Consider the following 19,695-nt stretch of genomic DNA (forward strand, 5'->3'; position numbering starts at 1 on the left):
ACATCATTTCTTCCTTATCGTCCATAGCCCATGCTATCGTTTCTATGGCTCTTTTTTGACCTATCCGTTTTTGTGTTTTTGTGGACTGCTACTTCCTTCTACAAGAGGGTGGGGCATCCTCTCCCTGGGCCTGGCCTAGCCCCACTGTAGGAACATTTCTGTGTCTTGAGCATTCTACACTGTCATTGTTTCATTCCTAGTACCAATGCACCTACCAGGATTGGACATTTTTTTTATCCTGGGACTTGTTCACCCAGTTATCTTCTTAATTTTTAACCTACTTCTGTCCTTGATATATGGTATATAAAATACAGTCTATATATCAGTGTTGCCTTGGTAAGATTTTGTGATAAACAGGATCTACCTCATGAAGATACTCACCAAAACTTGAGGATGAATTCATTTCCAGCAATACTTCTCTCCTTTTACAGATTGTATCATCTCTCCACTCTTACCCTTGCAGTAAGTACCTTTGTATGTGCTTTGATGTCCACAAGGGACTTTAACATGGAACCTGCACGTTGAACATGGCTGCCCAACCGTTGAAGCTGAGGTAGGCAAGCAAGCATGCAAGCTTCACCTTGTCATTTCTTCCTCATCTCCATCAGCTGCTCCAATGCTTGACCAAATAACTGAATCGGTGTTACCTGAGCGGTAGTCAGAGCTTTGTCTCTCTCTATGCATGAAGTTGATTGTATGGAGAGGGTCAAAAATGAGTTGCAAGACTGGTGAAAAACTGAATGATTAAGAAATTTTAGTAAATGTCAGACACATGCAGTAGTCAGGGTTATGTACAAGCAATTATAGAAGGGCAAAAAGAAAATGCCAGTGTGGCTACATGAGATAGACGGCAGTGACTGTGGCAAAAAATGGAGCATCAGGCAGTAGAAGTGGATGGTTAGCAAGAGGCACATTTCAAGAAGGCAAGCAATCAGTCAGTAAAAGAGTTGAGAGAAACAAAGTCACAGACTAAATGGGAGTGAGCAGAAGATATCAACAAGGAGAATTAAATCTTATTTAAGTATTTTTCAGAAAGAAGGAAAGAAAAATAGACTTATGCAGGCTGTGCAAAGATTGACTGTGACATCAGAAAACAAAGAAAAAAAAGATGAGCTATTGAATAAATGATTTTGCTTTATTATTTTTTTTTTTTTTTGAATGGAAGCAGTGGGGGACACCTAACTGTAAGAAAGATAAGGGCAGAGTGGAAGAGGCAGTGGATAGACACCAGGCTAAAAAGGAAGGAGCAGCTGGATCTGGTTTCCCAAAAGCAGATAAACAGTTGGCCGACAAGGCCCTCAGAACTCTGTCTAATCGTCTCACAGATACCCTAATGGAGGTTTCTAGCATATCAGTGGCCATTATAAAATGTATGACTGTTGGAAGACATCAAGTGCAGTACCATTTCACAAGATGCAAGCAGGAAAAATCTAGGGTAATACAGTGCTATTAGTCTAACAGCAGTGAAATTAAAAGCAATATAGAAAATTACAGTGGATAGATTGACTGCTTTTCTAGTGGGCAGTAATCTCCATGATAACAAATAACAATGGATTCTTGGTCAAAAGAAATTGTCAGGCAGATCTTCTGAGATAGACTGTCAAGTAGGTTGTGGGAAAAGCTGACAGCATTTTATCATTAGATATTGTCTGCCCTGTTTTCACCAAAGCAATTGGCTTCATTGAGCAAATATGGCTGGAAGGAGTAGTTTAGGTACAACAGTGCAATCAAGACCAAGGAATTAGATTGCTACATAACTGAATTTTAAGGCAGAGTTGCAGCTGTGGTGACAGAGTTTTGAGAATAAGGAGCATGACTAATGGAATAGTGAAATTGTCAGCCCTGATTCCAGCATTGCTCATAATGTTTGTCTTGGTCATATCTGAGGGAACATAGAAAAGAATTAACCTCTTTGCCAATGACTGAAGAGAATGGGGAGAGTTTAAGGAAGGACTTGAAAAGGCTGGTCAAAGGGTTCACAAGATGGTATTTGAGATGCACTACAGACAAATGCAAAGTACTGCAGAAGGAAACCAGAAGCCTGGTGCTCATTATCAACTGGGCAGGGATGGAATTGACTGTGGCTGAGAAGGAAGGTGATCTCAAGGTGGTGCTGACACCTGGAAATGATCACGAGGGGCAAAGTTAGGGGTATTGACAACAGCCAACATAATATTGGGGTGTATCACCATTGGATAATCTTCAGAAGCAAAGTGGCAATGCTTCTGATATTCTAATCTCCTGTCTGTTTACACCTTCGGCACTGTGTGTTCTGGGGGTCTTACAAAGAGAGAGGGAGAGAGAGAGAGACAGAGAAACATCAGGCTGTGGGAAGGATGCCAAAGAAAAGCCATTAGAGTGGTGGGTCTGATGCACAGAATAGGCTATAGCCAAGCTACTATTGGAGCTAAACTTCTAAGCTTGTCAACAGAAGTCTAGAGGGTCACATCATAGAGCAGTGGTCACAAGACATAAGAACATTCAAATACAATGCAGATTCAGAACGAAGAAAACAAAAATTGAAGCTTTTTTTTGTATTAACAATCCCTCTACACCCCACCAAGTGTGTGTGTGGGGGGGTAGATCCTCCTAAACCCACTGCTACTTATATATAGCAACTCTGAGATTTCACTATCTTGCTGAAAAAGTAAATCCCTGATATTGAATATTTTGTCATTAATATTACACCCCTGTATTCCCACACTAGTTATGAATGATGAGTCAACTGTTATTGTAGCTATACTGAGTCTTGCATCCATTCTTCTCACTAGCTACAGGAAGAGGAGGGGCACATGATATGGGTGCATGTGATCAGGTCTAGGAGATGGGAAGGTATCATCCAGTACAGGACAGAGAGGGGTCTATAGGCAGAAGTATGTGGGGGCCAACTCCTACCTGGATGTGTGAAAATAGAACTCTCAGTGAGAATGAGCATTGGGAAAGGAAATCATTAGAAACATATAAAAGGACAGTGTTGGAGAAGGATAGGGAGAGAAGGGAGGTAAAACTCTCAACATTCTTATAAGGCAGACACGTTTACAGTTTCTTTCTTCCATCAGGCAAGTGCAATGTAATGTGTCTGTTCCCTTTGTTAATTGTTCTGTGTGTAACAGTCAACAAGGCACTTTCAGTAAATTGTATAACAGTGGTGTATACCTGATTTAAATATCCTAAGATTGTATATACTATGGATAATCTTTAAGCCATTTGACCTTGATCCTGACCTGATATATGGTTAGAAATCAACCACTTATTGACAATGAGATGCACCTACCTGTTTTCTGACTTAACAGAATATGCCCTAACCCTATATTAATTATTCATTAGGATTCGATTTGCAGCCTTCCTTTTGCATTGGTTAACAAGGCAGAAAATAACGCATAACAGCTTAACATAGGCCTTTGCAAAAGCTCATTAGCTTTTCGGAAACTTATCTTACATCATTTAATAAATAACTGTCAGCTGTTAGGTTTTGGAACATTAATTTATAAAATAAGTTTTAATTTATTTACTCAGTTTAGCTGGATAACTGGTTATTGGTCCCTTTTCAGCTATGACCTATGCACTATGGTTCAAAGACCAACAGAAAATGATAAGCAGAGTGAAGAATATATAGTTACAGAGTATGGTAGCAAAGCAGAGGTGTTACAACTTGTATGCTGTTTACAATTATAAATACATGCGATAATATCTACAGTATGTACAATTAAAACCGATGTTCAAACATTGATCATTTCTTAAAAGTATGTCTTTATAAGATGTGACTGCAACGTGAGTTGCAAAGGCTTGCCATTGTCACAGAAGCAAGAGCATTTAGTATTATTAAACAGTCATCTTTTAGAATTTTATAAAAAATTGAAGTGTCTGTTGTTTCATCCACTTCTGCAGGTAGCCAGTTCCAAACAGTTGGGCCTAGTACACAGAAAGTTCTTTCTCCTGTGGAGGTTTTAAACCAACATCTAATGAGGCTAATGCTATCTTTGTGTTTGTCTGCCTCTAAGTATGTACTTAATCTGCTTGATTTGTAATTGTATTTTTATGGGGGGGCAGTGTCCCATTTTAACTGCTTGTATGTTTGACAGCTAAGCAGAAATGCATATCTTTCCATTACAAGAAGCTAATTGCACCACTGTAGATGCTGGCAATTATAATCAAGTTTATCACTTCTACAAATAAAGCAAATGTCACAGTCTTACTATGAATCACCAAACTTGAACAAACCTGAGTACCAGGAATGTAGAAGCATATTGCCTGAAATACAGAGTGGTGCAAAACTGAAATTTAAGCCCTTTTTTGTCAGGGGGCAAGTCCCCCTGCACCACTCCAAAGATATATATCAACTCCATTGATGTACCAACTTGAAGTAGGGAGAAATCTCCCAGAGGAGGGAATTATTGCTAGTGCAACTTAGAAATTATACCAGCAATGATTTTTTTATGGAAAACAGTGTCTGACTGTTATTTTACCTGGTATCAGGAAACCGAAGCTTGAGGAATTTTACGTTGGCTATCTGCAAAGGAGTCAGATGTCACACCCAGATTAACATAAACACTTTGGTATAAAGTGCGTAAGTAAGAAGTACATTTTCTGATCAGTCCTTTATTATTTTTAAAACGTAAAGTATTTGTTCCTTCATATAGAAAATTGCATATGCTAAAATATTTAAAATATTCAGGAATAAAATAGGAGGATCATAAACTATTTTCTTTTTTCTGGCCACTGGAAAGTCTAATTGAGGAATGCATTCTGCAACAGACAGTAAACCATTTATAGGAGCAAAAGCTGTTTCAGTTCTGATCTTATGTGTTCGTTATGTCGGTAATTATCCAAGGCCCATTTTCAGTTCCTTTCTTGATAAGTACCCATGGACAGCTGCAGTTTTATGACTGGCAGCAATATGGAAATAAAATATCAGTCTAAGAAACACACAAGTGACAAATTTAATATGGTAGCTTCACAAAATAAGAGAATGCTCACTTGATATGAATTGATATATAAACATTTAAATACATTAAATTAACTGCTTCATGAGAGATATGCCTAGCAAATATCCAACTTCAAACACTGCAGCCATTCATCAGCTTTTCATCTGAAATATTACTTTCAGAACATAACATATCTCACATGTAAATATGATAACTTTCCAAAAAAGCCATTGATTAAATGATCAATAATCTATACAGGTGGTACCTCACAATTCAACCATAATCCATTTTGGAATGCCAGTTGAATTGTGAAACAGTTAAATTGTAAGATGCCAATGGTGTAATTCTTTCCTGGCTCAAACACATTAAAAAAATTTAAAATAAATGTAGCTCACCATGATTTGAAGTGTAGAACATCTTTTAAATAAAGGAGAGGATGCAGAGGAGGGATGGAGGGGGAATGAAAGACTACTGTACCTTCCTAAAACTATGACTCACATATCACATACAAATTTATTTGATGTTAAATCCATCTAAGAATGCAGGTTAACATGTTTCCTGTCCAGCTAAAATGCATGTTAATTACATTATTGTGCAATAGTAGTCATGAAATGAACATCTGTTGTCTCTCATTATGATTAATGTTTCATTTAGTTCACTTTAATGTGATATAAATTATAACTTAAAACATCTTAGAACTGTGTCCTATCCACAACCTCAAAGTAAATAATAACACACAGTACAGTGTATACTGCTGCATCTGTTTTTTTAATCCCTCACCAGGACTTTGCTCAGTGGCTCCCCTACTGGCTCATTCATTCAGGTGAGTTGGCATCATACACATGTGCCCATTCTCTCTGCCCAGGCTCACCAGTGTCCATGCCAAAACTGAACATGAGTCACCATATTTACACTGTTTACAGAGTCCACTTAGTCTTTAGTTGTTGGAACGAGTGCCTTCTTCACCCTGTCCTGCCTGTACCCTCTGCTTTTTTGGCAGGTGTAGGTGAAATAAATTTGTCCAGAGTGACTTGTCACTCCCTATTTTTCATGATGGTCTTGAAGTGGTGCATGATTGTCTTGTTAAGCAAGTACATCATCCTATTGACATCACCTGTGTTGGGGTGCCACTCCAAGAGTGTAGCCTGCAACTTCTCCCAGATGGATAAAAGTTCTTTAATGCAAGCTGTTGGCATTATTCCCTTTTCCGTGGCATCCTCATCTTCAGATGAAATTTCCCTTTCTTTTTCTTTGAACTGCTCATTGCAAAGTGCTGTAAGTTCCACCATTGTGAGCTTATTGTCATGGTCTTGTAGCAGTTCCTCCACATCCGCCTCATCCACCTCCCCATGTCCAGGTGCTCTGCTGTGGAAATGATGTCCTGCAGCACTTCAGCTGCTCCATCCACAGTTTTGTCCGGGGAAAAGGAAGGAACCAGTATCCTCCAGGCTGCATGAAGGGCTTTCTGGCACACTGCATCCCAGGCACTTTTGATGAATGATTTGGTATAAAGAATGTTGAACTCAGTCTTCCAGAATTCCTTCAGTGTTTTATCTGAAGAAAGGGTCACACTGAAGAGCCTTGAGAAGAGTCCTTTTGTGTAGAGCTTGAAGCATGCATTGACATGTTGATCCATAGGTTGAATGAGAGAAGTTGTGTTGGGAGGCAAGAACTTAAAAGCAGAAGAGCTTTCATTGACAAATTTTTCTCTGTCAGGTACTTCTTGACATATGGAGAAAAATGATGAAAAATCCAAAACTTATCTACCCAAGCTTTGGTGTTTGCTTTCCACATTACAGGTAGTTTTGATTTTATGAGCTTTTTTCCAAAGCATCTTCGGTTTTCAGAGTGATACACCAGCAGATGCTTCAGCTTGAAGTCTCCACTGGCATTTGCTGATAGGAGAAGTGTGAGCCTTTCTTTCATTGGCTTGTGACCTGGAATCCTAGCTTCTTATGTTATATAAGTCCTGCTTGGCAATCTCTTCCAGAAAAGCCCCATTTCATCAGAATTAAAAATCTGTTCTGGCAAGTAGCCTTCTCTCTCTATCAGTTCTTCAAATTCCTTGACAAATTTCTGTGCACCTTCTTTGTCAGCACTAGCTGCCTCTCCCCGTCTCAGAACACTGTGGATGCCACTTTTTTTTTAAATAGGTGGAACCTTCCCCTACTTGATTTAAATTCCTCTGTTTGCTGTAAGCTACTTTCTGGAGTTTTTTTTTTTTTTTTTTTTTTTTTTGTAGACCTTCAAAGATGAGCTTTGATTTCTCACAGGTCATGGTTTGTGTTATTGGATCTCCCTTCATCTGCCTCTCCTGGATCCATACAAGAAGTATCTTCTCCATATCTTCATGAATTGTTTTTCTGTGTTTGTCCAAAACCTATGTTGCTCCTTTTGACACCTTCGCACCCATGATACTGTCTCTGGACCTAGGCATGCGGTACTGTTCTGCTCTTCATCCTAATGTACCTCCTCCCTCAGTTTTACCTTTGCTTTCTTTATTCATTTAAATGCTCAGCTACTTATGTTTTCTGCTAGTATCACTCTTCTTTGCCCCATTTCTTCACTTCTTTGCATCACTTAAAAGAAACAACTGCACTACATAAACAACACAACAACAACAGGAAAGTATGAGCAACGTTTCATCCTCCTTTATGAGTCAAATTGTGAGACAGCGGTTGAATTGCAAGATGCCCAGGCATCCAAAAGTGTGGTTGAATTGTGAAACGGTCGTGTTGCGAGGTGGCTAAATTGAGAGGTACTACCTCTGTTGGATACTTGCCAGAAAAGTGCAGTTTTAGTATGGTAGACATTAAGCGTAATCTACTGAACACTGTTATTGCATAATGGTTTAACACTTGACATGTTGTGTTATTTCAACAATCATTTGGATTGTTTCCACTTGCTATGCCAACTGCTGATTTTTCCCAGATGCTCTCTTCTGTGTTCACTGCTGACTCAAACTTTAGATGACCCTGAGTAAAGAAAAAGGTGACCATTTTGTTTTTCTTTCTTTTCTCTTTGTGTAACCTCAAAAGAAATATGTTTAGAAGTCAGAGACTTGGGGAGAAAAACTGCATGTTAGGGTTGTGTGAAGAAGTTGGAAGCCTTAGTAGAAATGATGGTATTTTAATGTTGTCTCATATTTGCATAGATGACATTATATGTATGAGTGATTATCTACCTGAAGTGCATGGTGCTCAGTTCGCTATTTCATTATGAGCCTTCTCCACTTCCAAGAGATTAAATGGCACATTTTTTTTAGAATTTTGCCATAAATGTGAATAAATACCTCAGATATACTTCAGATGCCAACTTCATGATAGTGCATTTTTATATATACACATTGGAAAGTCAAATAAATAAATAAATAAATAAGATGCTTAGATTACCAGCTCTTCAGCACATTTCATAACACATACTAAAATACTGACTTTCCAGATTAAAGTCTACAATTACTGCACTCCAACTGCAGTCTAAGATGAAAATTTAATTATAATCAGATTCATACTCTAAAAGATGGGGCCCTATTAATTTGATGAAATTTAGCTTGTCGGACTACAAAAGACCGACAGCTAAAGATTGAAAGAGCCAAACTGCGAATGGCCAGCTAAGCAAATTTTTTTCCAAGGGAAAGAATTTGCTTGGCCGTTAATGGAAATTTGCCCTTTCCCTGAGGTGGAGCAATCTCGTAGTTAATATATTTCATTTGGAGGGGGTGTGGGGGGCACAGCCCCCCACATGGAGGTGTGGAGGATAAAGCCCCCCACTTAATTCAGGTTGAAAGATTTTTGTTTTGTGTAATGGCCAAGCAAATTCTTTCCATGGGAAAAAAATTCACTTAGCTGACGTTTTGATCTTTAGTTCTTGATCTTTTGTAGTTTGACAAGCTAATGTTTCATCATATTAATAGGGACCCTAAAAGACATGATGGTTGTTTCTAACTCAAAACTCACTCATGAGTGGAATCATAGATATCAGCACACACTTTATATGGTGCCTGTCATTGGAAGGGTTTTAGTCCAATCTCTGGAGGCATCAGCTGTGGTGCACATTATCCATTAGACAGGAGAAATGGATTACAGACTGCACATAATGTTAAAGCAAGCCACTTGATACTGTAAAAAATGTGTGTAGGTGATTTGGTCGTATCAGCAACTGTTACTTCAAAAATACTTGATGTTTACCTGAAATACATTGAAAAAGTAGAAATCAATGCAGAATGTTAATAGAGGCTGAAGGAGGATTATTAAACATGAAGGAAAATGGAAGGTCATCTGAGCAAGACTAGCAGCTATATTTGAATATGCTTGTTACACCCAAGGCTTTATATGTCCCTATTTTCTCATAGCCAGCTGAATTATTTTTTCTGTTACCTGAACAGGTTCTCACCCAAGTTAGTGCCACCATGTTTTTGTCCTGTTTGGGAGAAATGTGAGGTGATATTTATATAGATTAGGGAGAGTTGGCCAATGTACTTGAGGAATTGCTCTCCTCTCCTCTCCTTTCCTTTCTGATTATAGGCATGGGATTAGCCAAAGGGTGGATTTGTTGTCTTCTCATTTCAATGTTATTATAAAGACCACTGGAGATGTACGTATTTTCAGTGACTATCAGATACAGTAATGATTTTGTTTCTCCTAACTCACAAACTTTCTGTAATTTTGATACAGCTTCTATAAGGAGTTTTTCATCCCGCAGCACAGGTTTGTTTATATCTCTGGACCTTGTTTTTTCTTCACTGTATGTCAATACAGAACATAAAAATGATAAATTCTTGAAGGCTCAAATAGCCAGAAGATGTTCCTGGGCATTAAACACTTGACTATGTGCAATAGACTTACATTAAGATTTTAACATCTTGTTAGCACAGAATTTTATGTAACATCTCAGTAACTAAATGGGTGTTAAACTAATATATTGTTGTCTAGCTATGGGATATATTACCTGATATTTTCTTTTTTAATCAGAATGTATTTATATCACCTGGAGAATTTGTACCCAAATTATATCTGGCCATAATGATTATTTTCTGAAGTTCACATTTCTATGATCACAACCAGGTCAGTTTGTCTGACTATTAGAGATGGCAATATTTTTTCAATTTTACTGTGCAGATTCAAAAATTACGTTTCAGCTTTCCCAACCCTTTGTTCCTCTTTATTTTAGTCTATCTAGCACTGCTGTAATACACTGTTGTTTGTGCCTTCATTTATGTTTCCATATTTTACTTCTGTTTCACTCACAAATGACTTTGCTCATAGCAAAAGCTTGATTCTAGAAATTTTACACAGTTTGGGGTTAGATATTGACAGATGTGGAAATAGGTCTGTGTAGGAGAATGCGTATTTTGTCCGAAATGTCTCCGATCTTGCCTCAAGACAGCTTAAATGTGTGATAAGGACATCAAACTTCTTCTACAACACACATGCCTCGTCACTGATTGTGTTACCTACAAAATAATTTGTTTTATATAGATTGTGTCAGCTTAAAAAATGTAAACTTTCTTATAATGTTATTATGACAAACTTGAAACTGTTAGTTTTATCACTTAAGACCCAAAAACTTCTCCTGTGGTAAACTGAGGAAAGGCCCATATTGAGGTTGTATTTGCTGTTTGTGAAGTTACACAAGGCACCATACAAGTAATGTTTGTTAGAACACTGAAACAATAACAATGTCAGAGGTTGCATTTACTTATAGAAACCTTAACTGGGTGACTTTCAGCCCCCTTGGCTGCAGCTGCACTTATGGATTTCAAGTCTGACGGTCCCCTTAAAATTACTTCTCAACCTCTTAGTGCAAGAAATCTGGACAAAGGCTAAAATAATGCGGTGACACAGGGTCAAAAATAGGCATACTTTTTAAATGCTACTTTTATAATCTTAGAAAGTTGCTAGGATAACAGGATTTGTGTTACTATATATTTTCTGATAGATATGAAGTCTGAAACACAAATGTATGTTATTACTTACTCACTTCAATCCTCAGTGATTTGTCAGAAAGCTATACATTTTATGAGGAACAGACCAAAAATAGTTAAAAATCTGTAGATTCTGCAAAAATCTGGACAGTTAAGAGGTATGCTTGAAAATCCATTTTTTATTGTTAAAATTGACCCATACTTTAAAAATAATATGGTAGTAGTACATACAGATGAAGAGAATAAAGAAGGCAGATTAATTCATAGTGAAGCATGGAGTACAGCTCTTGATTGCAGAGAACTGCAGCATTAGCAGCTGCACAGAATCCTGATGTAATTTGCATTCTTATGGATAATGCAGCTTAGCAAGGAATATAGCCCTCTGCAGTAAGGTTGCTAATTCCACTGTTGTTCTTTCCACCTTCTCAGTTTCTCTAACACTGCATTAAAACAAAAGTGTTTTGCTTTAATGCAACTTGTACAGAATTACCTGGGGCCAGAATAGTATCAGGATTGTTACAGCACATAATGTTTTTACTAAACATCAAGATCTACTTGTAGGAATGAGTACCAAACTGTAGTCATTGAGAAAAAGTGGGCAGTGTGAGACATTTCTTTATATTTCTGTATTTGTATGCAGGGAAGTAGACAGTCAGGATACCATATGGTACAAAGCAATTCACATACAAAATAACTTCTGCCCAGTTGAGCAGAACTATTAAGGCAAGTTCAACATATCAGAAAATTTCATCTTCTGCTCTATCTACAAACTGACTGAAATAATCTTTTTTGTGTAATGCACATTCAGTGGGAGCTGCACTCTGTGGATGATTAAGTTACAGAAAGTACTGCTGAGTGTCGCTGGTAATTACAGATGTGCTGATATCCAGTCCGTTGCTATAATTATGCTCTGTAGTTGGCAGGCTGAGACAAGAAGTTAAGAATATTGAAAAAAAAGAAATGTTTATTAGCTCAGTTGGGAAATGTGAAATGTAATTAGCTGATGTGAGAGTCATGTTAATAGTATTCAGGACCTTCAAGGTATACTTTATAATGTAAAACAGTAAATCATAACAACAAATACAAAAGAGAGACAGGTCAGTGGTTATTGAGTGATGGGAATGGTGCAGGTCATTTTTCCAGGGTGAGATAGTAGTCTGTTTCTTTGTAAAGCAGTTGCGTGTTTTCATAATTTGAATCATGTTGCCTTGAGATTTGGTATCATTCAAGAAATGCTGTTGTCACAAATTTACTGCTGAGTTTTAAGTGTAGCTACACTAGCTATAGACTCAAAAGGGATGAAGCAGTGAACATAATTCAGCCATGAAGGGATTGATTAGAGTTCTTGGCACTGTATGAGCAATCTGTAGAGGGAGGTGACTGAAGACATAATGCCTATATTCCTGCCCAAGGATGGTGTGAGGGGATTGAAGTCCATGTTAAAGGGTGAGTCTTCTCCTCTTAATGTATCATCAGCAGAGACTGGAGACTAGGAAGAGGTATCCACTTGATGTGAGGGCATTTACCTGTTTTACCTGAAGGTCGCTGTCTTTACTTTTCAGAGTGATTGCCCCATGCTTTACACATTGTACTCCTGCTGATGGAGCACTTGTGTGATATTCAGGGAGTCGGTTTAGGGTGTGTTAAAAAAATACAAATAAGTGAGAAGAGCTGCAGTGGCACAACAAATATGTATATATACATATAGTGTATAGTATAGGAGTTTAAACATGACAAACTGCTTGGGTAAGTCATGCAGTACAGTATATTCCATGCTTTGAAAATATTTCACTGTGTGAAAGGCACTAACTGTTTTTCTCTGGCTAAAGATAAACATTCTTCCATTACCTTATTTTAAAAGGAAAGTATAATACATACTGGTCACTAGATTCTAAAAATGTTAGATATCTAGTAATCAAATTGCTCACTCTTTAAAGATAAACTGCATGGGTTAGCAATATTATTATGTTCTTGTTCATATATTAATTTATAATATATTGCAATATATTTTAGATATGGTGCATTTTCATTTTTAAGACCATCATGTGCTTTTATGGATTTGTCTCAGAATTATTTGCCGTTGAGTGCATCCTATGCCATTCTAATAATTCTGCATCATGCCTAATATTTCATCAAGCTCTCTTGTTTTATGAATGTAGACTTGCAGCCTTCTAGAGAGTTGATTACCTTTATCTCTGTTTGTTGACATGATTGGTTTGTGAACCCTTCAATGTGTTCTAACCACCACATTTAATAAGCAGTTATGACAAGATGAAACTGTGACCCTGGCCCACAGATTCTCTATTGCTAAATCTGTGTCTGTACTTCCACATTAAATTGAATCCTCTTTTGTGGTCAGAAAGGTTAATACTCTGTCCGGTGCAGTAGTGATTATTATTTGAGCTGAGGTTTATTACTGAGTGGGAGGATAAAATACACAGCTTTACCACATGCTCAGAGTTGTGTAACAGCTATATTGTTGTACTCCCATCACTTCCATTACTGCCCTATCAGTTCTTTAAGATGTGGAGGGGGTGTACAGCTATCAATCTTCCTTAAACTGATTAATAATCAGAAATTTGTCATAACATTTAGCAACTTCTCTAGGCTTCCCTTGCCAGATTACATGCAGAAGTTTTTGTTCTTTGTTAATGACACATGGGAATAAATGAATAAACCCTTAGGAAATGTTTTGCAGTATATATATATATATATATATATATATATATATATATATATATATGTGTGTGTGTGTGTGTGTGTGTGTGTGTATATGTGTATATATATATATATATATATATATGTAAAATGTACAGATTGACAGATGCATTCAGCATTTTGCACAGTTTACTGAAACAAGCCATGATTTACTGAAGTGGAAGCCCATGGGTTATTTCATATATGATATTGTATGTTTCTGTTGTTGTTGTTGCTGTGTCTTTCGGCTTTTCCCGGTTAGGGGTCACCACAGCAGAACTCTGGTCCGCTAATGATTGGCAGTAGATTTTTATGTGCCAAGTTGTCAGCTCTGATACCCAACCTTCAACGAAGGTACGCCCATTCACGCATGTCTCCACACAGAAGACGCTCTAGCTGAGAATTGAACAGGACAACATCGTACTGTGAGGTGACAACGCTACCGCAACACCACCACCGCAGTCTGTTAAAAAAAATATCATGCCTGGCTGATTAGCACTCCTTTTATAAAGCAACAGAACAACAAACTTAACATTATATAGTTGCTTGAGGGGTAACTAAATTAATACACATTACTTAAATATTTGACTATTTGTAACAAATATTTCTTATTTCCAAGCCTAACTTAAGTTCATGAGTACCCAACAGTTTTTTTTTTTTTGTAAAAGAAGACACTTAGGCAGGCATACACAATGTACTCCACAGTGTAGCCTTTTTAAGTAATTTATATATTCCGTATAATGAGATGTGCTAAAATGTAAGTAAAGCTTGATATATTTATTGTGGATTATGGTTATATGTTTTGTTGATTTTTTTTTTTCAGAATGCCATTTATTTTTCTTTTTTGCTTACGCATGTACTGTGATACACTTATGAGAGAGGTGGCCTGTATTATGTGAAATGGCATGTAATTCCAAAAATCTAGACTGTACCTCTGGTGTTCCAGTTATGTTTCTGTCTAGTTGATGAATTAATGTTCATCCTTAACAAGTTCCATATACTATCACCAAATATTCGGTATTCCTTCTGGAACTAATGATCTTCTTCTAAGCATATTATTACCCTGGCCTATTTACTAATCAGTGTTTTTCTATGGCAGTACCATGGCAACATGAAAATTCACCTTCTTTTTGCATCTTACAAAAGCAATCATACTGCTCAGGCAGTATAGTGTTATTTTACTGAAGTATTGGTTTCTCTACCATAAAGAGTTTATTTGTTTATTTATTCATTCATTTATTTATTTAAATGTGTTAGTAGAATACTAATCCATAAGGACCCATTTCAAGCTTATACCCAGTGAGAGAAAAACACAAATAAAAATCAGTGGTTCTTTTAGGTTTTAAATAATTAACAGTTGAGAGATTTAAAGTAGGTCTGAAGAAGCTGCAGTTATAGCAGTGAAAGTGCTTATTGTCTTAATTTTTTATTTTTTCATTAAAATGTATATCCCTGCCTTGGTGTGCCCTTGGCTTTTTGTTTCATTTTGGACTTTAGATATGAATCTTAACAAGAACTTCAGCAGATCTAATATTTCATTGTTACTTAAATTTTGCAGATCATAATCTTTCTTTCTTCCTCTGCTTATCATCTCAAACAGGAACTACCTTTTGCCTTTTTTATACTACCAAACTACTTTGAATGTTACCTTGTTATACAGTCAGACCACTATGAAGAAATAATGCGGTATGTTTCCAATATCTCTACCTCTGGCTTTTAAACAGTTGTCATTATCAGCTCAGGATAGAAATGTAATTATTCTGTATATAGCCTGTATTTACATAGATGTATAGTTACTAAGTTTGTGTACTTCAGCAGTGTTCCTGCACCATGTTCAGCTTCTGTATTATGTGCTACATCTGTCTGAGTTTTAACAGTATATTGTCTTGGGTATTATTACAGGTGTGTTAAGGGTGAATTGAGTAGGTTATAAAATCTCTTATGTAGGTGCATTAGTAAAGCATGGGAGATACTGAGCATGCATTGTCGTATCATTTAATACTATACAAGTAGTGGATTCTGTATGCTAAATGCACACTTCTCCAGTTAAATAGATGGAACCTTCTTCCCTTTGAAATGAATGGCTGTCATTGAAGATGTGTTATTTTTTGAAGGAAATACATCTAGCTTCAAGTGTCTATAAAGCTCAGCATGACTTCACAAACATACTAGGAGTTGCATCATTATAGATTCTGAAACATATCTCTCTTGTGGCAAACATCATGTCAGCTCTTGCCCCAAAACCTTTTGTTATAGAACTACACATCATAGAATATCAAATAGCACTGTTTCACTGTACTTTGGATTCATTTAGCAGTGTATACTAGCTAGACTGCAAAAATTACTTCTTTCCAAACTATAGATCTGAAAGACACACTATCTCCTGCACTAACATCTCATACAATGCTGCTGAATGTAAAGTAGTTATCCCATATAATGTCAACAAATAACAGGCCAACTGCAGTTCACATAGTCACATTTGCCTAGAGTTATCACATTTGTCTTAATTTACTTTACCATGAGATTGCAGTTATTGTTTCCACCCTTGATGGGTGTTTCTGTTCTCCCCTTGGTTGCCAGACTGTGGAATTAGTGCTGTGGAATTAACATGTGTATGCAAAAGTGGAGTGCAGTACAAAGTCTCTCCGTGTCTGTGAGTGTTAGTGTGGTAGAGGGCTTGCTTCTTGTAGAAAAATAAGCATAGTTTCATTTGTAGTGTATTTGTTTGATGGCGTTATTCTCAGTCCTTTAGGACTGACAAATTTGAATTTGAGAGATGAGCAATTGATACTTGGAATGGTATAATAGGCATATACACTGCGGAATTTACAACTCTACAATTATACAGCAGAACAGTTTCTTGTGAAGCGCTCAGTACTAAAACAGAAGCCTCTACTGCAAAAGTAATTTAAGATGTGAAAAAAAAATATTCCTTTACACCTTTGCCCACCTTCCCATCACCAGTATTCTGCAATTTAGTTTCCTACCATCTGCCATAATGTGAACTACTAAATCCAATCCTAGAAACATATTTTTTTCCAAGGAGTGTGATCTTTGTTCATGTAATGTGGGACTCTGCCCTATAGCTAACATCTGAAATATATTTAATTCTATACCAACTCATGGAAAGTGCATTTCTGTTGTCTTAAAGTTTTTGTAACCTTAGGAGATAATATATAGAGAGTTTTGAAGATTGCTGACAGAGCTTCCACACTGGTAGTTGCAGTCCTTACACCGACACTAAACATTTTAAAATAGTTACTTGTTGCTAACTTGATGCAACAGTGAAATGGGGCAATAGGCAATGCTGGGTTATGAATACTCTCATCTGGAAAACAAGGGAGATGCCAATAATTTATAGTCATTCAAGGACAGTGCTAGGTTTGCACATGTCTGATGACAAACATTTCAGATTCACCCTTTTTGCGTACAGTGTAAATTAATTAATCCATCCTTACTCTCTTAGGATTAGTGTCTGTTGCTAAATGATGGAGTATCATACTAGTAATGTCTTTCGGCTTTTCCCGGTTAGGGGTCGCCACAGTGATCCGCTAATGATTGGCCGTGGATTTTTACATTGCCGAATTGCCAGCCCGACGCCCAGCCTTCAACGAAGGCACACCCAGTCAATCTAGCACCTATCTGCATGTCTTTAATGTCACTTGACTGCGGGGAAGACATGCAGACTCCACACAGAAGGCACTCCAGCGAAGAATTGAACGGGAGAACCACTTGCTGTGAGGTGACAACGCTAACTGCTGCACCACCGCGGCAACATATTTTAATTATATTGATACTGAATGCCTTGCGATAAAACTTCTTCCTTAAAAAAATCATAATACTGTATAATAGATAACATATCCTGATTGCAATGGTTGCTTTTGTGACTTCTGCTGAGTGTCAAAATGCATTAATTTTAAATGAAACTGCTACTCTTCTCTCATGTACAGGGATCTTGAAAGTAAATGCCAACATGAAGAGTTTGTAGACAATATTTGAATTCTACCTCACTCATTTTGTTTTTCATTTCCAGGTAGATATCAAAATCCTGACTTTTAATAGTCATGACATATGGCATTATATATCCTGTTTCTTTAATATTTTTAATTTGCTTAACGATAATTGTGAAAAAGAATAGGAAATAATGGAAGTACAGAGGAGCAGAATGAATAATGATCAAACTGAGGGAGTTGAATTTTAAGTAAGCAGGAGTATAGTCATACTGTAGTATGCACTTTAGACTAAAGAAATATTTACAACTCCCTGAAAAAATCATTTAACTATCAACTCGGCATATAACTATTATGTTATTTTAGCAGATGGACATATGTAAGAATGAGGTTGTTTGCATGAGACTTCCATTATCTTTCTCTTTAAGGACACTGTACTTCTGAATATGGGAGGTGGAGCTTGGTAAAGGTGGGAGAGTGGGAGACATCAGTAAAATGTGCATTTTACCATGTGTCAAGTAAATAGTCCCACATGCAGCCATTAATTACCATGGCCTTTAATTACTTGTGTCACAACAGTAATTCTCCAAATCTAACCAAAAAGGAGGCAGTCAATTTTTCAGTGATTTATACTGAATATAAAGCTAAGACAATCTAATATCAAAATTATGTTATCTCTAAGTCTACCTATTGTCATTGGGTATTAATTTACACAGTGTGTTTATTCCTGTTTTAAGTTACTTGGTGTTTTAAGCCTAGTCATACAGAGTGAAAGTTGTCATCTATGTTGCAGTACATCTTGGGACTATCATTGGCTGCAGTGCTAAAAGGCCAAAGGGTGAGCAGTCGTATTGCATCTCTGCCTCTCAGGAAGAGAACATCATTATTAAAGCCAGTAACAACATTTGGAAGAAATGGGCAAACAGGATGGTAGAGATGGATAGATAACTGCAGCATGTCTGTGGGGTGCATAGTGTGTTGAATCACGCTCTGAACATGACAGCTCACATAACATGCTGTACTTTGTACACCAAACACCATCTCAGAGTGAAGATGATAAAGAAGAAGATGGGCCATAATAAATAAGCCTACTATAATATGACAGCCTGGATTCTCTCTCAGATGAGTGAGAAAAATAACAAAATTGATGCCAGTAGAGACCTGTGGCTGACAGAAAGAAATGCACACATAAGTATGCAGGTGTTTGTAAACTATCTGTTTTCTGCTGGTCTGCTGTGCTGGAACTTTAAATGAGTCTGCAGTAAGGAAGTAGAGAACTGCAATATTTGTAAAACAATAAACTCATTGTAGCTGCTTAATGGAATTTAAATGGAGGAATAGAGAAATAAAGGTTTTTGTATTAGAATGCCTGTTAAAAGCTTGTATTCGTATCTTGGCTTCCATTTTTTTCTTCATGTAAATTTAGATAAATGCTGCTATACTGTATGGAGAAAGTCCTACCATGTTACAGTAACAAGAGACCATTTTAGCTGCAATACTTAAGGAGCATAAATATTCCTTTCTGACTATTCTTCTTTTACATTAGTTTTAATGTTTTATGTAACCTGGCTGATGATAAAAACTCTCTATTGTAGAGATTATGGCTCTTTAATCTAATCTATGTACATCTGCTTTAAAAAATGAATAGACTTACCAATCTAAAATAATTAAAGCCTGTTTAAATTGTTTAGCTTACTGAGAGCATTAAAGTATTCCATGGATTATTTAATCTGTATCCTTCTATCTCTTGAAGCCTGGCTACAGTAAAATACACTGCAGTCTATCTCCGAAGTTAACCCCTAGGAAACCAAAAATCCATAATGTTTATTTCCACTAAAGATGCTTGCTAACTTTAGAAGGGCTAACAAGAATTTTATTGTTTCAAAGCCGTTAGATATTAAAGCCACTTCATACCCTTATAAATGTGTTGTGAAATCACCATTTTCAATGTAAATGTTTAGTCCTGTGTAGTTTTACATAAGATAATGCATCAATAATCCAGAAAAAGTACTTAGACAGAGAAGACAGAGATGTAACAGCTGTGATTACTCATACAGAATTATCCATCAGTGATTGTAATGTAAACCATTATGTGGCAGATAGCTGCTTGTATTTCAACAGCAAATCATGTGAGGTTGAGTTGTCATTTTACGAGTTATCACTTATAAATTTTCTCACATGCCTGAGTAGTTACTACATT

The 19,695-nt window shown here is 36.9% G+C and overlaps 1 protein-coding gene across 1 annotated transcript in view; it reads left to right on the top strand.

Annotated features, from left to right (window-relative positions):
- Positions 1-19,695, top strand: part of VSTM2B (V-set and transmembrane domain containing 2B) — a 529,675-nt gene that overhangs the window by 509,178 nt on the left and 802 nt on the right. The window lies entirely within an intron of this gene.

Source organism: Protopterus annectens, chromosome 8.part1, assembly GCF_019279795.1.
Source record: "Protopterus annectens isolate FY-2018-M chromosome 8.part1, PAN1.0, whole genome shotgun sequence".
NCBI classification, from domain to species: Eukaryota; Metazoa; Chordata; order Ceratodontiformes; family Protopteridae; genus Protopterus; species Protopterus annectens.